Source organism: Phasianus colchicus, chromosome 7 (assembly GCF_987193195.1).
Source record: "Phasianus colchicus chromosome 7, bPhaCol1.hap1.1, whole genome shotgun sequence".
Taxonomy (NCBI): domain Eukaryota; kingdom Metazoa; phylum Chordata; class Aves; order Galliformes; family Phasianidae; genus Phasianus; species Phasianus colchicus.
The window spans coordinates 36,032,409-36,038,549 of NC_143442.1; the positions used below are offsets into that span (position 1 = coordinate 36,032,409).

The 6,141-nt window shown below is 44.1% G+C and overlaps 1 long non-coding RNA gene across 1 annotated transcript; it reads right to left on the reverse strand.

Annotated features, from left to right (window-relative positions):
• Positions 1-4,374: 4,374 nt before the first annotated feature.
• Positions 4,375-5,584, reverse strand: LOC149917340 (uncharacterized). The gene is made up of 3 exons (XR_016468053.1): positions 5,499-5,584; positions 4,580-4,740; positions 4,375-4,483 (listed from the first exon to the last, which is right to left on the reverse strand). It is a non-coding gene; the product is annotated as an uncharacterized LOC149917340 (long non-coding RNA).
• Positions 5,585-6,141: the final 557 nt, after the last annotated feature.

The following is a 6,141-nucleotide window of genomic DNA, read 5'->3' on the forward strand; positions in this document are numbered from 1 at the left end:
GTTGTGCCACGGGCTTTGCTTGCCATGGCATGCCAACTCACTGCTGGCCCTGTGGGAAGATGAGCTCCAAAGCTCAGGGTGGGCATGAGATGCATCTCTTGCACAAACTTGAGTTTCATTCAGAACAGACTGATCACCTTCACAAGGAGCCATATCACACACTGCCTCAACACTGCCCTGTGTGCAGCTAGCGTAGCTTGTGCTGTCCATGTGCCAGGGTCAGAAGCACTTTGCAGAGATGGCAGGATGCCCTTCAGCTTTCTTGCCACAGATTCATTCTTCTGGTTCCATATAGGAATTTTCCATAATATTTTGATGCTTAATCAAAGAGTTGTTCATCTCCAAGCTGTACAGACAGCAAAATGTGACTCCAGCAGCTTGCAATGGCTTATTAAACCCAATGATCCTTAGAAGAGAATAGGAAGGAGGGGATGAAAAGAAACTCTGTCTTGCTGCATCATTAGGCTTGTTTTTCTGGGAGGGCGTGATGGCTGGTTGAGAGATTGGGCAGATTCCCTAGAGCATTCCTCACCCTTCCCTCCAACCTGATAAGAACAGCAGTTTGGCTGCAGACCTCACATACACAGGTGCCCCAAACCAACCCATAGACTGCTGACATGGCTACACTCCCCTGCTCATTCAGACTGCTGTGCATTGCTCTACAGCACCTTTCTACTGGGGACCCACAGGCACGTTTGAATACGTGGCAATCTGCAGACACCCATAGCTTGGCACTGCAAGATTATTGAGTCTGCTGCAGGGAATTCAGCTTTATCCACTGCAGATATTCAGGGACCGTGCAAATCTGAAGACTGTGGAGAAAACTAGATTGAGTTACAAGTTCCGCTGTAAGGATTCAATGGAGGGAAAGACTTTTCCAGCCTGTACTCCTCTCATTCATCCAGTGGGAAATGTGACCTCTGAAAGGAAAGCATGAATGTGTAATTGCTTCTATAGGGAAAAAAAAGTAGAAAAAAAACCAAACAGAACCATGTATTATCATGAGTGATCACTTCAAACTGTGGGTGTTCAGCACCTGGCAGCCTATTTTCTAAGGACACACAGCAGCACAAGGCAGGACTGGCTCTGGAGACAGTTGAAAAGAAGTGTCAGGACCAGGCTGCGCTGAAAAAGGAAAAAAGAGAAAGGAGAAAATGATGAAGAAGAATGGCAGGGCGTCTAACACTTTGCATCTAATGCCTCCACATGGCTGCAAGTGCCGTGGCAATTTGGCCCTGATAACACGGATGAAGAGACGTTGCTAACATATTGCTTCCTTGTCAAATGTCTCACTGGTTTTGCAGCCAAGTCTCCTGCCAGCAAGGCCACAGCAGCGCCTCTCCGTTACTTTCATATGCAAAGAGGTTTTTAACTCAATTGCCAATAAAATTCTAGTGGGTGGAGAGGAGGACATCTGCCTGTCTAGTCCTGTGCTTGCCAACATGGTTCTTTTATTCCTTCAGAAGCCACGAGCTCCTACTCGAGCTGGTATTTTGACAAGCATTTCTGTTTTCTTGACACAATGGGCAAAGTGGGCACAGATCTTGCATGCCACTTGTAATATGTCTTCTGTGCCATGATTTGCATCCTTTCTGGAGGATGCCTGGCACAGCGCTGCACAAAGCAGAACGAGCAGCTTGGACAGTGGGCTTAGTCTGACATGTAAATGTACTGCTTAATTATGTGCAATTGCGTTAGGAGAAATGTGAAGAGGACGCTTTGCAGGCTGTGATGGCTACAGGGCTCTGATGAGTTTTGCTGTGGGGAGGGGCGGGGGTAATGGAAGCAGCTTTGGAGAAGAGAGGGGAAAAAAAAAAAGGATGGAATGGTATCAAAGCAAATGAGTTTTCATCAGAACTGCACAAAATGGTGACAGCCATTTGTGTTAACTACCCAATGATATTCCTGGCTGCAGGAGACCCGAGGGTCCCAGCTGATAGAAGCTCCAGCCCCTCAGACACTTCCACAGAGGACGGGGGACTTACAGGGCATCTATACTTCTGGCACAGTCTCAAAGCCAGTTTTCAGACCCATCAGTAAAATTCCAGTTTAAAATGAAAGCAATCAAATAAACCCCAGTGGCAGCCTGGTCACCAGGAGTGGGATAGGTGAATTTCATCCCCTCGAGCTCCAGGCCAGACCACATCATCTCTTCCACCCCTGAATTTTGGTTTGCCTTCTTTCCTGAGGATGAGCCACTACCTTTGCAAACACACAATGTGTTTACACCTAAAATAAGAGGTCAAAAAGCCAGAGGGGCTACTCCAGAAAAGGTTTAGACACATCAGACTGTGATGATGATCAGAGCCAGAATATCTCAGGTATCACACAGGGCACAATCAGCTCTCCTCTATCCTCATCTTCCCCAGGCACTCTCTGCATGCCAACTATGCTGCCAAGCCTCATAAATTCCCCTCTCTGAGCACTGCTCAACAGAGGGATACTGAAACGTGGTCCAAACTGCATAATCCTGCAGCTGCCCAAGGGCACAGCAGCCAGCACTGCTCAGCCTTCACCCCCAAATATAGACTCCCTCTTCTTTCTGGGATAACCATAGAGTTAAAGGACAGCTAATTTCATGCCTTATAAACCAGCTTCACTTTAGCACAAGAAATAAAAAAGAATTTTCTTATCTCTCCGGGGAATGTCTTGAGACTCAAGCTGTACTGTTATCTGGGTTAGGTTGACATCTGAGAGGAGAAGATTACAATCTGAAATCTGAAATGGAAAGGGAGTTAGTCAATGTAATTTCCTATGTTCATAAATAAATGACCAAGAAGAGATACATGTCACTCTGCTTTTACTTACTGAGTTGAAGGTTCATCTTTAAAGCGAAAGATCAGGAGTTTATTGTCTTAATAAATACCTTGAGGCTCTAAATAAGGTACCTTGACCATCTTACCCTTCCGTAATTTGATTATCCAGTCTTTCCGGTTCTTAATTGATAATTAATTTGAATAACGTGCTAAGAATTGAATGATGGAAAAGAGAAGGAGAAACAGATGGTTGGTCTATGCAGTTAGAAAACATTTAATGGGAGAGAAAGGCTTTGCATTTTGAGCATAACAATATACTTTGTTCATCTCTAAGAAGGGAAAATGGCATATGCTGCATCTCATGTCCTCAAACTTCTGCAGTGCCAAAGGAAAGGACAGAAGACTTATTGAGGCTGTGCCATGTGAAGGTGGATAGTAAACGTACAAGGGTTAGACAGCCAGCAGATGTGAAGTCTAGCATAGCCTTCACTGCAGAAAAGAAAAAAAAAGGATCCAGGACACAGAAGTCGTTGGAAATCACATTGTTGTGGACAATCTTAAAGTGAAGCTTTTTTTTCAATGGACAGAGGGATGTGAAGCCACAACGCAAAGAGTTCCTTGGAATACAACTGTATATCTTACATTCTGATATGAATTCATTGCCTCTGACTACATTACAGAGAAGGTCCAACTTCAGGAAATAGAATAAAAAAATGCACTGGAACTATATAGTTTTTCCAAATGCCCCTGGTGAACTGTTCTTAAATAATCTTAAGCTTCTTAAAAGCTCACTGGCTGTCCCAGCATAGTATTGCCGTTGTAATGCTTTAATGTGATGGAAAACACAGCAGTGACAGCAGGGTAGCAGAGTCCTAGGCTGCAGCAAGCAAGGATAAGCGTAAGTGCTGCAGCCATGGAAGTAGAAACGAAGGAAAAGAGCTGCTTACCTTCAGAAGGCCTCAGATAGGCAGGAATCTCCAGAAAGAGATGCCTTCACCTCCCCTACCAACCCTTAAATGAGGTCTAGGAAGGGGTGGATCCTGGTTCCAGCCCTTCTGGTCACTCAGGTGCATTGCATGCAGCTGAGCTCCCCTGGATTGGCCCTGCCTTCCCACTGCTTCAGGCCATGACTTAGCATTGCCACTACAGTCATCTTCAACATTTCCACCAACTAATGGATCTTTGGGTAGAGACTGGTTACCAGAGTGCCTGAAGAAGGTATTTACTCAGGAGTTTTTTCCACTTCAAACCATCAGCTAATGCACCAGGCTACTGCTTGTGAACATTACGCTGGTGTTCCTCCTTCTACAGGGTATTTCAGGACTGAAATTGACCGTGTATTTTTCAAGCCATGGCTTCTCATTGCAGGGCTGTTTCTGGCCATTATGTGGCTAAGTCTCCTACAACAATGAGTTCCAAGTGAGCATTTTTCCTGGAATCAACACCCACATTTTTTGTAAAGGAAGGTACTCAGATGTATTTGTTTTTCTTCCAAGAACAGTCTATACTTACAGAGATAGGATAGAATAATAACTGAAGGTAATTCTGGCTATGACTCCAGGAGGGTAAGAGGAACAAATAAGCAATATATTTGCACCCGTGCACCCACAGATTTGAAAGACTTCACATGGAGCAGACCGACGCAATTACATCACTTGAAAAATTAATCAGACTCCTAAAAACACGGCTTTTTCTGTCCCTCGGTTGGTGCCATGCTGGTTCCAGACCTGAAAGAAATCACCATAGCACATGGATTTTTCAGTGCTGAAATCAACAGGAGCACATATAACTCTTGAAGATGCTGTTTGCTGTTTCCCACTTACCCCCACCTTTGCTGAGGCACTTGTGGGCATTGATAATAATGGGGATCACAGCTCTCTCTGCTCAGCACAAGCTGAGTGCTGTGTGTAGCAAGATGATGAATAATAACAACCACAACTGCAGCTGTGATACGACTACTCCTTGCAGTCTTCTTCCAGTGTTCCTAAGGAGACAGAGTGCCCAAGGTCAAACAACAAACATGATGCATTTTGATAGGGCCTACAAAAATGATTCCTTTCATTTCTTCCAGTTTTACAACCTCTGTGATGGAGTAAGGAACCAAAAAATGTGATTAAAGAGTATTCCAGAATATATAAGATGCAAATGGATTGCAACAGTTTTTAAACCAGTTAAAATTGCAGCCCAAACTACTTGGCAGAATTTCTCTAATAGTTATTCTTTTATTCATAGCAGCAATAAATAATAACAAAGCTAAACAGCTCCATGGCCCCCACACCTCTTGCATCTCCCTAGCTGCAGATCTCAAATATGAATAATAATTACAGCTTATCAAATCAGCCCATGATTAGAGACAACAGAAAGACATTTCATATTGTTAACTTCCTTGCACAAGAGGGAAAAAAAAATCAGGTCATAGGGGTATTAAAAATTTATATCATAGCATTTGACTTGACTCATCTCTTAAAAAGAAAAAAACCGAGCATGTATTATGTATTTAGGCAATTCCTTTTAAACCCTTTCTAGAATGAGCACGAGATAGGCCCATCACTCGATAGATGGATGGCTCTGTCTAGATGTACATATTTTATACTCACACACGTGCATACACTTAACGTGCACTCACACCTATATATAAAGATCATATCCGTAGAGAGAAAGGTGTAAATCTATTTATATCTCTTTGTTGAAGACAGATACAGAGCTGATGTTAACAAAATCTCTGCACAGATAGCATCTTACTTGAAGCTGGCAACCTCAGAAGAGGCACTTTTTTGCCAATTTTTGTAGCGTTGCAGCAACCTCAGCAGAGCTTGGTTCATAACACCCTTGCTCCTGTTTATATTTGGGGGCTGGTTTATTGAATCATAGAATCATGGAATGGCCTGGGTTGAAAAGGATCACAATGCTCATCTAGTTTCAACTAGACCCTCTGCTATGTGCAGGGTCACCAACCAGCAGACCAGGCTGCCCAGAGCCACATCCAGCCTGGCCTTGAATGCCTCCAGGGATGGGGCATCCACAACCTCCTTGGGTAACCTGTTCCATGTTTTTTGGTTTTGTTTTGTTCTCTTTGGTGATTTTTCTAGCTCCTTCATTCCTGCGCTGATGGCTGAAGCACAGGTGACTAGAATACATCAAGTCAAAAGAGAAGCTAAACCTTCAACTCACCACTCAGGAGATTAGCAGAGGAAATCAGCTGCTGCTTGAGTGGTTTTCAGGACCCACTTTGTGCCCTGTCGATCACTCCCACTGCTGGGGCTGCAAATTTGCAGCAGGAGTTCTTCCTGCAGAGGCAAAGCAGGGCACTCAACAAAGGGCCATTTGGTGCGTGCAGCCTGTATGTAAATATGAGCACTCCTCTGACAAGCAGATCATCCAGAGG